Genomic DNA, 18,080 nt, shown 5'->3' with positions numbered 1-18,080 from the left:
GGACTGCAGCATGCCAGGCTTCCCTGTCCATCACCAACTCCTGGAGCTTGCTCAAACTCATTGAGTTGGTGATGCCATCCAACTATCTCATCCTCTGTCGTCCCCTTTTCCTTCTGCCTTCAATCTTTCCCAGCATCAGAGTCTTTTCCAAAGAGTCAGGTTTTTGCATCAGAAGGCCAAAGTACTGGAGTTTCAGCTTCAGCATCAGTCCTTCCAATGAATATTCAGGACTGATTTCCTTTAGGATTGACTGGTTGGATCTCCTTGCAGTCCAAGAGACTTTCAAGAGTCTTCTCCAACACCACAGTTCACAAGGATCAATTCTTCAGTGCTCAGCTGTCTTTATAGTCCAACTCCATCCATCCATACTGGAAAAACCATAGCTTTGACTATATGGACTTTAGAATAAGGGAATTGTTTTAAGAGCTATTTTTTAGCGTGAAAGTGCCAAGCTTAAGGATAGAGAACTATTTTTCAGAAATTTACAAAACCTAAACACACACACCAGAGAAGGCAATGGCACCCCACTCCAGAACTCTTGTCTGGAAAATCCCATGGATGGAGGAACCTGGTGGGCTGCAGGTGAGCGACTTCACTTTCATGCATTGGAGAAGGAAATGGCAATCCACTCCAGTGTTCTTGCCTGGAGAATCCCCGGGACAGGGGAGCCTGGTGGGCTGCCGTCCATGGGGTCGCACAGAGTCGGACATGACAACTGAAGTGACTTAGCAGCAGCAGCAAACACACACACACACACACACACACACACACACACAAAGGAGATCAGAGCATCAACTCACCCTGTCTGTGTTAGAGAATGGTTTAAAATACCTTGATTCTCATGCAGAGAATGTACCTTAAACAACATATATCCGTCAAATAACTTAGATGGCATAAAAAATGAAAATTAATAACTTCGTTGTTACTACATGCAATCGGTTAGCTAGACAAATATTTTTAAAACATGGGTTTCGTGAGGTGGTTGACGAAAGGGATTCAGAACATTTGGACTGTCTCTGGCAATTTTCTGAGTGTGCTATAGCAGCAGGCTAGGTAAAATTCTATGGCTCCCGAAGTTCAGGGCCATATTACTACAAAGGAACAATGAGCCTTATTCTTTTTGTTCTGGGTGCCCCAGTATTTTGTATTTTGAATAAGGGTAGAAACAGATGAGGAATAATGTGGGGATAAGGGTCTTCAGTTAAAAGTCTGTAGATCATGTCTCCCCCCAAGGAATGGTCAGAACTAGAGATGCAGATTTGGGTTATTAGCCTAAAGACGGTATTTAAAATCCTAAAGCTGGTTGTACTCACCAAGGCTAGGTATCCAGACAGGCGGCAGGAGGGGCTGAAGACAGCCCAGGGTCAAGTCAACATTCAGAGGACCTCCTTGAACCTTAGTTTCTTCCTCTGACAAATGGGAATAATATTATTTACCACACAGACAGACTGTGAGGATAAAATGCAATAATACCTAAGGTAGGAAAACAGAAGCCAATGTCTGGAAAAGTAAGTACTCATAATAATTAGCTCATTATACCATTCTATGATCAGTTATTTCTAGTTCCATTTTCTGAATAAGGAGACTCAAGGGGGAAAAATGTCTGGACTGATGTTTCTTCAATGTCTTCCACAAAAAATTATTTCCTGGGCTGCTAACAGCTGTTACATAAGCAATGGATTCCATGCATCAATGTTAAATGAGGTACCTTAGCAGGGCTTCATCAGACTAACATGTGTTCTGACTCATCCAAAGGGAGATGCTCATTTGTAGTGTTTTCCAAAACTATCTGGCCAAGGGTTCTCCAGGAAGTCCTCACAGGGTGTTGCAGGGAACACACCAGGACACGCTGGGAAGTCTGCTTTGATTAGTCAAGAGGGGAATTGATTCAGATGTAACTGTGTTTAACTAGAAGTCTTCGTGAAGCCATTTTCCCCCTCCACTACCTTTAATTTGAGAGAAGAAATACTGTTTTCAGACACTAAATTTCTTCTCTTTACGATAGAAATTTCCAGAGGATATGGCTGTAGGCTAAGCCATCTCATTGTAGAACAAATCATTAGCTTTGCTCCTCAAAGAAATAGAATCATTATTACCTCCTGCCTAGTTCCCTCCAAGGGATGTTGAAAGGGAAAATTAGATCATTTGGAAAAGTATTTGGAAGCCCCAGTGTAGACAGATGCTACAGATGTACAAAGGAATTATCCTTCCCATGAGGCGGACTCATGAAACCTGTGGATTTCCGGAAGATATCTGGCTTGAGAATCCTCTCTCTTAAGAGGATTACTAAGATAACATCTCTGAAGTATGTGGTATTCTGAGATGAGAGAAGTAGACTTTAAAGATGGAAAGTGCTGAAAGATGAGGCATTTTATTGTTTGGGAAAACAAGAAAGAGAGAGGGGTGTGGTGAGAACAGGTTGGAGGGCTGTTTTAGGGCTCCAAGTACAAGCATTTTTCCTTTAAAATATCGCAGCATCTTAACATATTTCTTTAAAATAACAACATGGTGTATATTTTTCAGAGGTGTCCATAGCTTTATATTGCTCTGTCTCCTGTATCTTCTGCACGTTGGTCATACATTCATCAAACTCATTACTGGCAATCTGAGAAGCAACAGCTGTACACCAGCCCTGTTGCAGTCTCTGAGTTTTCTTTTTTTTTATTTTTTAATTTATCTTCTAAGTTTCTACTCAGTGGAGTTTTTATTTTGGTAGGAAGAATGTTGCTATTGCCATAACCATTTTGAAATTTGCAAATAGACAACTAATCGTGTAGATTAGTGGAGGTGACAGTCCATGCTACCTAGATTTAATTGACTTGATGTTGTGAGAATAAGTGATGCTTTACTTACTTATTACATTCTAATTTACATTAGAGTGTTAATGAATGAACTATTTGTTAGATGACCACTTGGGGAATTCAAATCTATCCCATTTGTTCCCAAGGAAACAGAAGCTAACATATCTGATGGACTCTACATATATTTTGTACAAGTGTGGTCACAATTTTCTTGAGAGACAAGTGGAAGATGAAGGTCACCAATAAGAGTTTAAAAGCTTGGAGTCCTAGTTTCAGTCTTCCTCTTCACACTTGTGTGATGCAGGACGTAAAGAAAGCTGCTGTGAAGATACAATGATATAATGCTTAGAAAAGATGCCGAAGCAGTGATGTAAAAAGATGTATAATTATTTCACTGAAGTTATCTATAATTAAATACAATGAGTGTGTGTGTGTGTGTGTGTGTGTGTATGTGTGTGCACACAGCTGCTCACTCATGTCCTATTCTTTTGGGACCCAAGGACTGTAGTGTTCCAGGCTCCTCTGTCCATGGACTTCTCCAGGTAAGAATACTGCAGTGGGTTGCCATTTCCTTCAGGGGATATTCTGACCCAGGCTTAGAACCCATGTCTCCTACTTGGCAGGCAGATTCTTTACCACTGAGCCACATGGGAATCTATAATTAAATAGGACAATAACAGGTAACAAATCAAATCTAGGGACTATGCAGAGTGATGCATGAATAATTTAAGCTCTATGAAGAATAGGATCTTATATACTTAGTTCACCTAGAATCTATTCCTAGCACATCAGTTCAGTTCAGTTCAGTTCAGTTCAGTCTTTCAGTCGTGATACGAAATTAAATTGACACCTGGACTCTCATTTTTTTCCTGCTTCCTCACAACAATCTGCTAATATTCTAAGAAATGCTTTCCTGAATATAAACTTAAACATGTTCAAAATGACTTTTTAAAGATATAAAATCAGTATATTCATCATATAAATATTTTAAAAAACCAGCATTTAAAAAATTTTTGTTTTTCTACTTTTATTAGTGTGCCAATTTTAGGCTTTCAGCCTATGACTCCAAACATTCTCTCTCTTCTTTCCTCTCCCCTCCCTGCTCCCCCTACTTCTTCTCTCCTTCTCTTCCTCTTTTTTGTCCTCTAGTCTCTGATTCATGCTTTTCTTTCCTTAAAGATTGATTATAGTGGTCCCTTGGCTGAGATCTCTGGCAAACTCAAAGTCCCTGCATGGGTTCAGGATTCTGTGTAGACAGCTCTGGGTTGGACTGAATCAAGTCAAGTCATCAGTTTCAGTTTTGGCTGCTTTTCATTCATTGGCTTCGATTTTCAAAAGCCAGTGATCATGTCAGTTTCAAGGTTTTAAACATTTACGTCTGATGCTTACGCAGCTTGCTTGCAGAATATCTGTCAGATGGGTTGCATACCTCTTAAAATCGTTTCTTCAATAAAAGCAAATTCGTTCCATTTGCTGGGGAAGATAATTTTTCCCCCCCTGGAAGATTTGCATTCCTTCAACAACAGAACACCTTGCTATTTCCTCCCACATGGTGAATAGGGAGGAGTGACAAGGAACTGAACAAAGTGTATTTTGAATGTAGGGAGAAAAAAAAAAAGAACTCTATTGGATTTGCTAAATGATTATTTCATATGCTCTTTGCTTATAAGGTTTACAGCAATTATTTAAAATCACTTTGCAGAATTTGGATAAGTGTGTATATGTCAATCAGAGAAGGCAATGGCAAGCCACTCCAGTACTCTTGCCTAGAAAATCCCATGGATGGAGGAGCCTGGTAGGCTGCAGTCCATGGGGTCACGAAGAGTTGGATACGACTGAGCGACTTCACTTTCACTTTTCACTTTCACACATTGGAGAAGGAAATGGCAACCCACTCCAGTGTTCTTGCCTGGAGAATCCCAGGGATGGGGAAGCCTGGTGGGCTGATGTCTATGGGGTCTCACAGAGTTGGACACGACTGAAGCGACTTAGCAGCAGCAGCAGCAGTACATGTCAATAACCAGGCTCTTTATCATTCATTCAAACTACCATTCAACAAATATTTGTAGAGTGTCATGAAGGCCAGACTTAGGTGCTAGGGATGTGTCAACTGGACACATCCTTGATATCATGAGGGTTCTGACAAGGAATCCGGTAATTATGGTAGAATATAATAAATGCAATGGGAACACCCACAAGAGGCAGCTAAACCAAGACCAGAGAGTCTGAGAAAGCATCCTAGGAGAGCAGTGATGTGCTGGAACAGGCTCTTACGGGCTCACAAGACCAATAGTTAAAATTTTTAGGAATTTTGCAATCCAGTCATTAAATTGTATAAACTTAAAATGATATAAATTATATTAAAAACAAAGGCAATGCGTACTCATAAAGCATTTGTGTTAGATGCTCAGTTGTATCTGACTCTTAGTGAACCCACAGACTGTCGCGCACCAGGCTCTTCTGTCCATGAGACTCTCCAGGCGAGAATACTGGAGTGGGTTGCCATGCCCTCCTCCAGGGTACCTTCCCAACCCAGAGACTGAACCTGAGTCTCCTGCATTGCCGGCAGAGTCTTTATCATCTGACCCACCAAATAGCATTACTTCTTAGCTATTTTACCATTATCTGTGCTCTCACAGTTTTGTACGCCAAGTGTATCTGTAAGGAGGAAACATTCCACTGTGATGTGCAACTCTGTGTTCAGTTGACACTGAACTACATGTTAGTAGCTTGAAATTTACACCCTCAGGAACTGGCAAACACTCTCAACAAGCATGTTTTCTGCACATAAATTTGTTGTGCAAACACTTCCCAGTATACCACTGAATCTTGCCAGGGAAGTGAAGAAATAGTTGGAATATGCCTGGTGACTGCTGCGTATTTGGGGTGGGGGGATGGAGAGGGCTAGAAAGAATGCTCCAGGATGAGGAACAGCATAGACCAAAGCTTAGAGATGAGAGAGGCTGCTGAACCCGAGCAACAGAGCCCAGGCCATTTTCTACACCTGGTGCACATAGAGGTTCTCTTACCTACTGGACTAAGGCTTCTATTAGGACTCAGGTTCTGCAGTTGATCTTATTCATTATCATATCCACAGCATCTAGTGCTGTGCTTGGCAGATAATCGGTGCTCAGCAATTTAAGGTGGGACACGTGGTGAGGGTGGACCCAGAGAGAGGGGCAGGCTGAGGACTACAGGGTGTTGGAACACGTCTGGGCTTTATTCGAATGGCAACAGGGAGCCATGGGAAGATACTAAACAAGGGAGTAATGTGATCACATTTGCATTTTCAGCATCCCTTCTGGCTACAGCGTGGGGAATGGATTGGAGTGTGGAAAAGCCAGAGGCAGAGAATTAATTAGGAGACTATAATCTGTGTGTGAGATGATAAAATTAGGGGAGCTGCTGTGGATGGATTCAAAAGATATTTGGAATGGCTATTTAGAGGGTTTTAAGGCAGTTTCGTTATGGATTGACTGTGAGGGTGAAGGGGGATGGGGAGTCGAGGAGTCACTCAATGTCTGGCTAGGTAGGACATAGGAACGGGAGAGGGGGCATTTTCTGGGATGGAAAACCCCACGGAGGGATCATGGGAGGATGATGAGTTGGGTCTTAGACATGTGTGTTTGAGGTTGCAGGTGACTGCAGCAGACAGCTGGATAAACAGGTGTAATCAGGAGAGTAATCTGGGCTAGAGACTTGGGATGAAAACTCCTACACCCGGCTACAGAGGCTACAGTTGCTGCTGTAGCCAACCCAGGAAACTGTGTCCAAGATGTTTCAAATTTTAAGAATTCTGTCAGCCACCCCTGAGAACCCCAGTTTTTAAAAAACTGTGTGTCATTTATAGAACAGAAATGATCAGCTATTTGACTGATATTTGAGATACAGTCTGGGATAATAAGGGGACTTTGGCCACCTCATGCAAAGAGTTGACTCATTGGAAAAGACTCCGATGCTGGGAGGGATTGGGGGCAGGAGGAGAAGGGGACGAGGATGAGATGGCTGGATGGCATCACTGACTCAATGGATGTGAGTCTGAGAGTTGGTGATGTACAGGGAGGCCTGGCGTGCTGAGATTCATGCAGTCACAAAGAGTCGGACACGACTGAGTGACTGAACTGAACTAAACTGGTGGCTCAGATGGTAAAGGGTCTGCCTGCAATGTAGGAGACCTGGGTTCGATCATGGGGTCAGGAAGATAACTGGAGAAGGGAATGGCAACTCATTCCAGTATTCTTGCCTGGAGAACCCCATGGACAGAGGAGCCTGGCAGGCTCCAGTCCACACACTGGGACAATAGGGGCTTTCTAAGTGGGGCTAGTGGTGAAGAACCCGCCTGCCAATGCAGGAGACATAAGAGACGCGGGTTTGATCCCTGGGTTGGGAGGATCCCCTGGAGAAGGGGATGCAACCCACTCAGGTATTCTTGCCTGGAGAATCCTGTGGATAGAGGAGCCAGGTGGGCTATGGTCCATAGGGTCGTAAAGCATCAGACATGACTGAAGTGACTTAGCACACACACATGCTGGGACAATTAGGAGGTGAATTAAAAAAGAGGTATAAAATGTGTTAGAAGAAAAAGGCCTACAGAAAGCCATATATAGTTCCAAGTTTTCTGGCAGAACAAGTTGGTATAACCTCACAGAAGCAGCTCTTTTACATGTTTAACCACGGACTGGCTGTGACAATGACTCTATCAAGATCAAACCAGGCTACACAGCCCTGAGTAGAAGGAAAGTGCTAAGAGCTGAGGATAACTGTGTATCTGTGGAACGGGGCAGAGCCAACTGAAATTCCTCTAATGCAGTAATCTGCTGCCCATGGAAAGCATGGTTCGAAGGAAGCAGTTTCTCCTCTTTAAAGGCAGAGGAGGCTGGAAGAAGATTGTCTTTCAGGAAAGCAAGAGGCCATCTTGTCTAAGAACACATCGAGTGTTAAAAACTGCGTGAGTTTCAATCACCTACTCTGGAGTAGACTTCATTAAATGTAATCTTCTCATCTTTTGCCCTGAAGTTAAAGTGAAAGAAAATCTTAAGATAAATCTCTAAAGGTTCGAGATAGTCACAACTTTCCCTTTATCATCAAAAGGAGAAGAAACATCTTTTTTTTTTTCAAACACCTCTCACGTGGAAAGAAAGTTAAAAGTAGTTTGCTTTGGATGCATTTCCTATAAATGAATCATAAGCATTTTTTTTCCAAATCTTCATTTTACTTTATAAAAATGGTATCTTCCCCCCGACCCCAACCCTGTATCTAGCATTTGAATAACATAGGTCTGTTATCCAGTCATGCTACAAACAGGAAAGGAACAGATTCTAGTTTTCTGTAGTGAAATGAAGAAATCAAAGAACCAAAGATGTTTCAAAGTCACTGTTTCTTGGTGGAATATTATTAAAGTAAGTGAGGGCTGGCAGGCAGAATATGAGCTTTGAAATTTGAATAAACAGAAAAAACATTCAGAATCTAGAAACCATTGAGGATGTGCTCTTTTCTTTTCAATACAGAGCTAAAGTGGAAATAGAAATAGAACTCAAAGCTTTATAAAGAGTAGGGCCATGCGCTTTTTTACTTGGAGATCAGGCACTTGCCAAGTGAATAGGCCAATTATCTTCTTCATGTAAGAATAAGGTGATGGTAGGCTGAGGTCACTAATATTCCTCTAAAAACTTTTTCTCTGATGGCATTGGTGCCACCCACAGGCACAGACAGGAGTTGGGCTGCTGCTCCTGCCTCGATCCAGCCCATGTTTCCCTCAAGCCCATTTTCCTCCAAAGGCCTTGTTGATTCGACATTTGTTCAGTGCCAGGTGCCATGTCTCAGGCCATGCAGAAATATATGTCCCCTTCCATGGAGTCCCTGCCCTTGAAAGTAACGCCATGTGTGAGTGGATTTAAATGCAGGTTTGTGACTCTTCTGATCTTCAGTGCTAGGGACAAGCTCACAGACCATCATGGATGAGGTGAAACCACAATCAAAGTTCTTTAGAATTTATATATCATTTTCAACACCTATTATTTTCAAAAATAACAATGAAAATACTTAATTTTGATGAGTGGTTTTGATTTTACATATTCCACACTAAGCATTTTACATGGATTATATCATTTCACCCTCAAACAACTTTATGAGCAGATCCAACTAGCATGTCATTTTTAATATAACTTAATTGAGTTTATACAGATCAATAATTTGCCCCAAGTCACACAACTAGTAAAAACCAGACCCCAGGTTGGTCTGATGTCAAACTCTGATGCTATTTTAAAGATATAAGACTAACTTCAAATATATTTGAAGGTATTTTCTATTCCTTACTGTTGAGGTCTTTCTGATATTATATTTTCATGCTCTGAATTCAACCCAGAAAAATGTACTGTGGCTTCCATTTGTAAAATGACATGTTAGAATGGTTTCTGGAGAATGTAAGAGTGAGTAAAATAATTATAATCCTGGGAAGGAGAAGATAAGTATACAAATAATCGTAACAGAAGCAATAATGTGCCCACTGCCTTAAGAAACACACACATACTACAGGGCCTCAAAGAAAGGAAACTGCTATTGGGATAAAAATATACTTACTTAGACTAAATCTAATCCATGTTCTTATATCTGAAGGAAGATATGTTTTCCCATGTGAACTCCCAAGATATTATGTATATCTGAATGCTTTAAAAGGAAAAAGACCTAGAGAAAAGAAAAATATCTGGATGCCAAAAAAAACCTAGTTAATACTGAGGAGATAATATTCCCAAAGCTCTAAACTGATAGAGCTAGAAAGAGAACATTTAGATGAACCCCTTTCTTTACAGATGAGGAAACTAAGACCCATTAGGTAAAGGCAGAAAGTATTATATTCTCCTTTCTGTTCTCTTAGGTTTTTTCATCTTCATCTGAGCTGTAGATTCAGAAAGAATTATCGGGAGAAAATTAAGCGAAGGCCACGCTGCTCTTCTGTAATAGATTCTGCCCTAGTCTGTACTAAGTATTAATTGAATGTATGGTTTCAATTGGAATTTAATAAGTCTCCCTTCTTAATTTAGATTGTATCTGACAAACCAATCCTTTCCTGGATTACATTTGAAATTATTCCTAATATAGTTAAACTATATAGAGTGAGATCAGCTTCATCTTTCCTGATAGGAGAGGAAAGAGATTATCAACACATCTGAAATTCACAGGCAGAGACTCAGCAAGTTTTGTTCTCCTTTCCTCTGGAGAATTTTCTCAAACCTGTAAAGTACAGAGCTCCTTTGATTTGCGTGGGTAAAGAAGTGGTGGGATAATGAGGACCCTTTCTTGCCTTTGATAAAGACTGAACTTAGTGAATGTAATAAGTGTTGGCTGGAGCTTGAAGAACTAGCAACTTGTGTTTCTCTTCAGTAGGTTTCCCTACTGATCAGAAATACTCATCATTTGCATCATCATTAGTAGCAGGCTTCTGGCAACAGCTTTCCCTTGGATGGCTGGTTCCTCCAATGCTGCAGTGCATCTGGTCCTGGTGGGGAGATTCATACTGAGAAAACCGTGGCAGGCTGGGATAATCTTTTTCTTTGGATCAGACAGTTCTAGCTGTGATCCCAGCTCTGTTACTTCTTAGATGCCTGACCTCAGATAAGCAACTTAATCTCTCAAAACATAACATTCTTTACTTATACAATGAGGAAATGAATACTCTACAAGATTGCAGAGGACTTGAAATAAATACATACGGCATCTAAAAAGAGACTGATGTTTGTGCAGAGAATTTGTTTTGTCCTCTACTATGGCCACCTGATGCGGAGAGCTGACTCATTTGAAAAGACCCTGATGCTGGGAAAGATTGAGGGCAGGAGAAGGGGACGACAGAGAAGGAGATGGCTGGATGGCATCACTGACTCGATGGACGTGAATCTGAGTGAACTCCGGGAGTTGGTGATGGACAGGGAGGCCTGGCGTGCTGCGGTTCATGGGGTCGCAAAGAGTCTGACATGACTGAGTGACTGAACAGAACTGATATTCCTTGTGCCTGGTACATGAAGGGTGTCTATTGAATGAAATATAGTAGGGGCCCAACCAACAGTAACTATGATGATTGTCAATGTTATTAAGAGATTATTTGCACAAAAAAGGAAGCAAGTAAAGTTTTAATATCTTAATATCCCTAGTCTTATACACACACACACATATATATATAAACAATATTATATGTTAATATGGGGCTTCCCTATATAATTTAAGTAACATATACAACATAATATTATGTAACAGATACACAAGAGTTTGAAATAAATGCCATAATGTTATTACAAAACTATTGTACTTGAATATAGAACTTGGAATCCTGAAAAATGACGCTGTGAAAGTGCTGCACTCAATATGCCAGCAAATTTGGAAAACTCAGCAGTGGCCACAGGACTGGAAAAGGTCAGTTTTCATTCCAATCCCAAAGAAAGGCAATGCCAAAGAATGCTCAAACTACCGCACAATTGCACTCATCTCACATGCTAGTAAAGTAATGCTCAAAATTCTCCAAGCCAGGCTTCAGCAATATGTGAACCGTGAACTTCCTGAGGTTCAAGCTGGTTTTAGAAAAGGCAGAGGAACCAGAGATCAAATTGCCAACATCTGCTGGATCATGGAAAAAGCAAGAGAGTTCCAGAAAAACATCCATTTCTGCTTTATTGACTATGCCAAAGCCTTTGACTGTGTGAATCACAAGAAACTGTGGAGAATTCTGAAAGAGATGGGAATACCAGACCACCTGACCTGCCTCTTGAGAAATCTGTATGCAGGTCAGGAAGTAACAGTTAGAACTGGACATGGAACAACAGACTGGTTCCAAACAGGAAAAGGAGTACATCAAGGCTGTATATTGTCAACCTGCTTATTTAACTTATATGCAGAGTACATCATGAGAAACACTGGACTGGAAGAAACACAAGCTGGAGTCAAGATTGCCGGGAGAAATATCAATAACCTCAGATATGCAGATGACACCATCCTTATGGCAGAAAGTGAAGAGGAGCTAAAAAGCCTCTTGATGAAAGTGAAAGAGGAGAGCGAAAAAGTTGGCTTAAAGCTCAACATTCAGAAAATGAAGATCATGGCATCTAGTCCCATCACTTCATGGGAAATAGATGGGGAAACAGTGGAAACAGTGTCAGACGTTATTTTTTGGGGGGCTCCAAAATCACTGCAAATGGTGACTGCAGCCATGAAATTAAAAGACACTTACTCCTTGGAAGAAAAGTTATGACCAACCTAGATAGTATATTCAAAAGCAGAGACATTACCTTGCCAACTAAGATCCGTCTAGTCAAGGCTATGGTTTTTCCTGTGGTCATGTATGGATGTGAGAGTTGGACTGTGAAGAAGGCTGAGCGCCAAAGAATTGATGCTTTTGAACTGTGGTATTGGAGAAGACTCTTGAGAGTCCCTTGGACTGCAAGGAGATCCAACCAGTCCATTCTGAAGGAGATCAACCCTGGGATTTCTTTGGAAGGAATGATGCTAAAGCTGAAGCTCCAGTACTTTGGCCACCTCATGCAAAGAGTTGTCTCATTGGAAAAGACTCTGATGCTGGGAGGGATTGGGGGCAGGAGGAGAAGGGGACGACCGAGGATGAGATGGCTGGATGGCATCACGGACTCGATGGACGTGAGTCTGAGTGAACTCCGGGAGATGGTGATGGACAGGGAGGCCTGGCATGCTGCGATTCATGGGGTCGCAAAGAGTCGGACACGACTGAGCGACTGAACTGAACTGAACCGAACTGAACATAGAACTTGGAATAGCCAATATATAGCCATGAAAGGATGCTTTCTCCTTGGAAGAAAAGCTATGACAAATCTAGACAATGTATTAAGAAGCAGAGACATCACTCCGCTGACTAACGTCTGTATAGTCAAAGCTATGGTTTTTCCAGTAGTCATGTATGGATGTGACAGTTGGACCACAAAGAAGGTTGAGCCCCAAAGAATTGATGCTTTTGAACTGTGGTGCTGGAGAACACTCTTGAGAGTCCCTTGAACAGCAAGGAGATCAAACCAATCAATTCTAAAGGAAATCAACCCTGAATATTCACTGGAAGGACTGATGTTGAAGCTCCAATATTTTGACCACCTGATGCAAAGAGCTGACTAATTGGAAAAGACCCTGATGCTGGGAAAGCTTGAGAGTGGGAGTAGAAGGGGGTAACAGAGGATAAGATGATCGGATGGCATCACTGACTCAATGGACAAGAGTTTGTGCAAACTCTGGGAGATTGTGAAGGACTGGGAAGCCTGGCATGTTGCATTCCATGGGGCTAGGAAGAGTCGGACACAATCTTAGCAACTGAACAGTAACAAAGAACCAATGTATTTTTTGAAAGGAATGTCCATGTGCCTTATCCCCAAACAGCTTATCTGTGGGCTAAATGGGAGAGGAAAAAGGATATGACTATGCCTTTAAAAACAGATCTAAAACAAGATTTGAGTCTGAACAGACATAGTGAGAATAGTTCTTTTTGTTAATCTGTAATTTCACTAATTCAGGATCTTACTGATTAGGTACAAAAATTTAGTTGTTCCTATACCTGAAACTTGCATAATATTGTATATTAACTGTAACTCAATAAAAAATGAGCTATTCCCTCCTATATATACATGATGAGGACTACTGCATTAGAGGAGGGCTTCCCTGGTGGCTCAGATGGTAAACAATCTGCCTGCAATGCAGGAGACCTGGGTTCAGTCCCTGGGTCAGGAAGATCCCCTGGAGAAGGGAATGGCTACCCACTCCAGTATTCTTGCCTGGAGAATTCCATGGACAGAGAAGCCTGAAGTGTCCATGGGGCTGCAAAGAGTCAGACATGACTGAGTAACTAACACATACATACACACACACACACACGCACTGCAATAGAGGGGAATTTCATATCTGAAACTAATGTGTTTATCTTTGCCTTCAGATAGAAGGGAGAAAAAGAAGAATTTCATATTTTGTACTATTAACACCCTAGGAAGGGTTGGAAGCATGAATGATGAGGCTAATAAGAGAAATATTTCATTAGTCTTTAGCATGTTGAGAAGTTTTAGGTATAGTTGCAAAGGGAATCAGACAGAAAGGTAGAAAAGTTGAATCCTCCTGGCTTTGCTGCCTCTGTTTCCTTACTGTCTTGGGCAGGTTTTTACTGAAAGCTATTGAACTTTCCGTTAATACTTGATCTACTCAGCAAATGTTTGCTGAATCCTGTCCTTGTGTGGGATTGGCTTTTTAGGAACCCGCATCATTAAAATGCAATGATGAGCAACGTCTCTGGAGTCAGCCACTCCTCTGTGTACTCCTTCACACACCAGGAGACCTTCGTAAGTTCCCCAACTTTTCTGAGTCTTAGATTGTGTATCTGGAAAATAAGGGAGAAGACCTATCTCACTGCAAGCACTGTTATAAATATTACATAATATAAACCATGTAATGCGCAGTAGAGTCCTGGCAGTAAGTGTTCAACAAATATGAGCTGCCAGTTATAAACATTGCTGCTTTACTTAAAGAGGCTCTAGGAATGACTTCCATGAGTAACTGCTGTAATAAGGGAAATGATTTTCCAAGGAGAAGTTGCCAGTCAAACCTGGAGTAATTTGTAAGCTTCACAGCTCTCAGGGTGCCTGGCCCTTGCATTTAGGAAAGAGCTTCTGGTGAGATCAGAAGCTCTCTATCAGAAATTAACCTAGTCACTGGTTATGCGAATGTTCCATCCAAAGATTGGAAATTCAGAATTTCCAATTTGACAGGACTGTTTATCAAAAATGACTGAGGGTTCTTTGGCAAAAGGAAAAATTTAGCCATCTGGTTCGGTTCCTAGCGAGAATGTAGATTTTAGACTTGAGTTCATGCATAATTTCATGGATTTGGCTTATATGGAAAATGAAACTACATGTTTCCGAATTCCATTTCCTTGAAGAAATGAAACCTTTTTCAGAACATGTCCACTCCATCAGCAGATCCTGTTGGTGTTTCCTGCTAAATTTGTCCAATTTCAGCCACTTACTCATCCTCCCCTCCACTATATTAAAAGTTGGTTTTGGTCCTTTCTCCATACTGTTCCTCGAGATCAGATGCTGCCTCCCACTCTTCTTTCCTGCAGAGCTTAGCTTAGCTGTCCTTCTCTTGTTTCTTCTTCCTAACTCGCTGCATCTCCTTTTCTCTACATCAAGACTGTGTGACTCTGTGTGCGCATGCGCTCAGTCGTATCTGACTCTGCAGCCACGAACTGCAGCCTGCCAGGTTCCTCTGTCCATGGGATTCTCCAGACAAGAAAACTGAAGCGGATTGCCATTTCCTTCTTCAGGGGATCATCCCAACCCAGGGATTGACCTGTATCTCCTGCGTTGCGGGCAGATCCTTTACCGTCTGAACCACCAAATGAACTTACTTACAAATCAGAAAGAGACTCACAGACTTAGAGGAATGAACTTACGGTTGCTGGGGGGAAGGGATAGTTAGGGAGTTTGGGATAAATATGTATGCACTGCTACATTTAAAACGGATAACCAACAAGGACCCACTCCAACAGGGAACTCTGCTCAGTGTTATGTGGCAGCCTGGATTGGAGGGGAGTTTGGGAGAGAATGCATACATGTATATGTATGACTGAGTCTCTTTGCTGTTCAATTGAAATTATCACAACATTGTTAATTGGCTATACCCCAACACAAAATTTTAAAAAGTTAAAAAAAAAATAACATTAGTTGGTTTCTAGGCAATAGATTTGAGAGGGACAGATAGCTGCTTCCCAGCCCCCTCCCCCCACGCCACCCCCGCCCAGGAAAGAAAGTAGATTTTCATGGAACTCCCAAATATGCTATTTTCTCAATAGGTGATAGAACTTTGGAGCGTTTTTCTTTTTTTCTTTTACACAGCTTAACACAAGCTCCCAGGTAGTGCTCACTTCAGTTCAGTTGCTCAATCCTGTCCAACTCTTTGTGGCCCCATGAATCACAGCACACCAGGCCTCCCTGTCCATCACCAACTCCCGGAGTTCACTCAAACTCATGTCCATCGAGTCGGTGATGCCATCCAGCCATCACATCCTCTGTCGTCCCCTTCTCTTCCTGCCCCCAATCCCTCCCAGCATCAGAGTCTTTTCCAATGAGTCAACTCTTCGCCTCAGCTGGCCAACGTATTGGAGCTTCAGCTTTAGCATCAGTCCTTCCAATGAGCACCCAGGACTGATCTCCTTGAGAAAGGGCTGGTGGGCTAGTGGTGAAGAACTCGCTTGCCAATGCGAGAGACATAAGAGATGCGGATTCAGTCCCTTGTGGAAAGATCCCCTGGAGAAGGAAATGGCAAGCCACTCCAGTGTTCTAGCCGGGAGAATCCATGGACAGACGAGCCCGGCAGGATACGACTGAAGTGACTTAGCACAGACACAACCGAAGCACACTAAAGCCTGGAAGTTAGGGTTATGAAACTCTCAGCCCCTCTCATCTTTCAAAGAGAGAGAGAAAGGGGCCAGACCAGATTCTTTCTCACCCTATTTTCTACCCGTGCTCCTGAAAAGTCCAAAGCTAGTTTGATTCACACTCAGCCAAGGAGACCTCGTCAGATTCCACGGGTTTCTTTCTGCTCTGTAATTTTTCCCCATCACCTCTCTCTTTCTCCTTGATTATATTTGAAATCTTCACAAAGGACTTTAAATACTGAAGAGAGTTAAACATGCAGCTCTTTGTCTGACATATTTTTGTATGAATGACTTTCAGTTAAAATGCAATCACTCCATCATCAGCTTTTAAAGGACTGGTGCAGTTTCGGGTAGTGTTTCAGAACAGGGAGACTGGTAAAAAAGAACAGAAGGGCATTGTGTGGTCATCAGTGTGGATAAAAGGGGTGATGAAGGGAAGGCTGGAGACTCATTTCAAACTTTTAAATTTTGCTTAAGGTGGGTCCTATTTGTTTTCAACTGGGTGGGGATAAATAAAAATTGTGCACTTCCATTTCCTGGCTATTGTAAATAGTGCTGCAATGACCATTGGGGTGCACATATCTTTTCAAATTATGGTTTTCTCTGAATATATGCCCTTGAGTGGGATTGCTGGGTCATATGGTTGCTATACTTTTAGTTTTTTAAGGAACATCTATACTGTTCTCCAAGGGCTTCTCAAGTGGCTCAGTAGTAATGAAGCTGCCCTCCAATGCAGAAGACACAGGAGACACGGATTTGATCCCTGGGTAGGGAAGATGCCTTGGAGAAGGAAATGGCAATCCACTCCAGTAGTCTTACCTGGAAAATCCTATGGACAGAGGAGCTTGGCAGGCTATAGTCCAGGGGGTCGCAGAGAGTTGGATATGACTGAGCACACACAGGTACACACACACACATACACACTCACACACACACACGTATACTGTTCTCCATAGTGGCTATATCAGGTTTAATTCCCACCAACAGTGTAGGAGGGATTCCTTTTCTCCACACCCTCTCCAGGATTTATTGTTTGTAGATTTTTTGATAATGACCATTTTGACTAATATAAGGTGATACCTCATTGTCATTTTGATTTGCATTTCTCTAATAATGAGTATTGTTGAGCATCTTTTCAGGTGCCTACTGGCCTGTATGTCTTCTTTAGAGGAATGTCTATTTAGATCTTCCACCCACTTTTTGATTGGGTTATTTGTTTCTTTTTTATATTGAGCTGTATATGCTGTTTGTATATTTTGGAGATTAATCCCTTGTCAGTTGCTTTTATAATTTTTTGCAAATATTTTGCAAATATTTTCTCCCATTCTGAGGGCATGGGAGCAACTTAAATGCCCATCAACAGAGAAACGGATAAAGAAGAGGTGGTACTTACTACAGTGGCATATTGCTCAGCCATAAGAAGGAACAAAATAATGAACGAAATAATAAAAACAAAGTAATGCCATTTGTAGCATCATGGATGGACCTAGAGACTGTCATACTAAGTAAAGTAAGTCAGACAGAGAAAGACAAATATCATGTGATATCACTTAGTGGATTCTGAAAAAAGAGGACAAGTGAACTTATCTACAAATCAGAAATAGAGTGACAGATGTAGAAAACAAACTTCTGGTTACCAGGAGGTAAGAGGGGGAGTGATAAATTAGAAAATCGGGATAAACATATACCTAATACTACTACTAACTACTAAGTCACCTCAGTTGAGTCTGACTCTGTGCGACCCCATAGACGGCAGCCCACCAGGCTCTGCCATCCCTGGGATTCTCCAGGCAAGAACACTGGAGTGGGTTGCCACTTCCTTCTCCAATGCATGAAAGTGAAAAGTGAAAGTGAAG

General features: G+C 41.8%; 1 protein-coding gene across 1 annotated transcript in view; it reads right to left on the bottom strand.

The window, feature by feature from the left end:
• The window catches only part of GPC6 (glypican 6), a 1,214,516-nt gene that overhangs the window by 97,330 nt on the left and 1,099,106 nt on the right, over positions 1 to 18,080 (bottom strand). The gene's annotated exons all lie outside the window — the stretch shown is intronic.

This window comes from Budorcas taxicolor, chromosome 12 (genome assembly GCF_023091745.1).
Source record: "Budorcas taxicolor isolate Tak-1 chromosome 12, Takin1.1, whole genome shotgun sequence".
Classification (NCBI taxonomy): domain Eukaryota; kingdom Metazoa; phylum Chordata; class Mammalia; order Artiodactyla; family Bovidae; genus Budorcas; species Budorcas taxicolor.
Note: the sequence above shows the minus strand (reverse complement) of the source record. Positions and strands in the feature narration are given on the sequence as shown.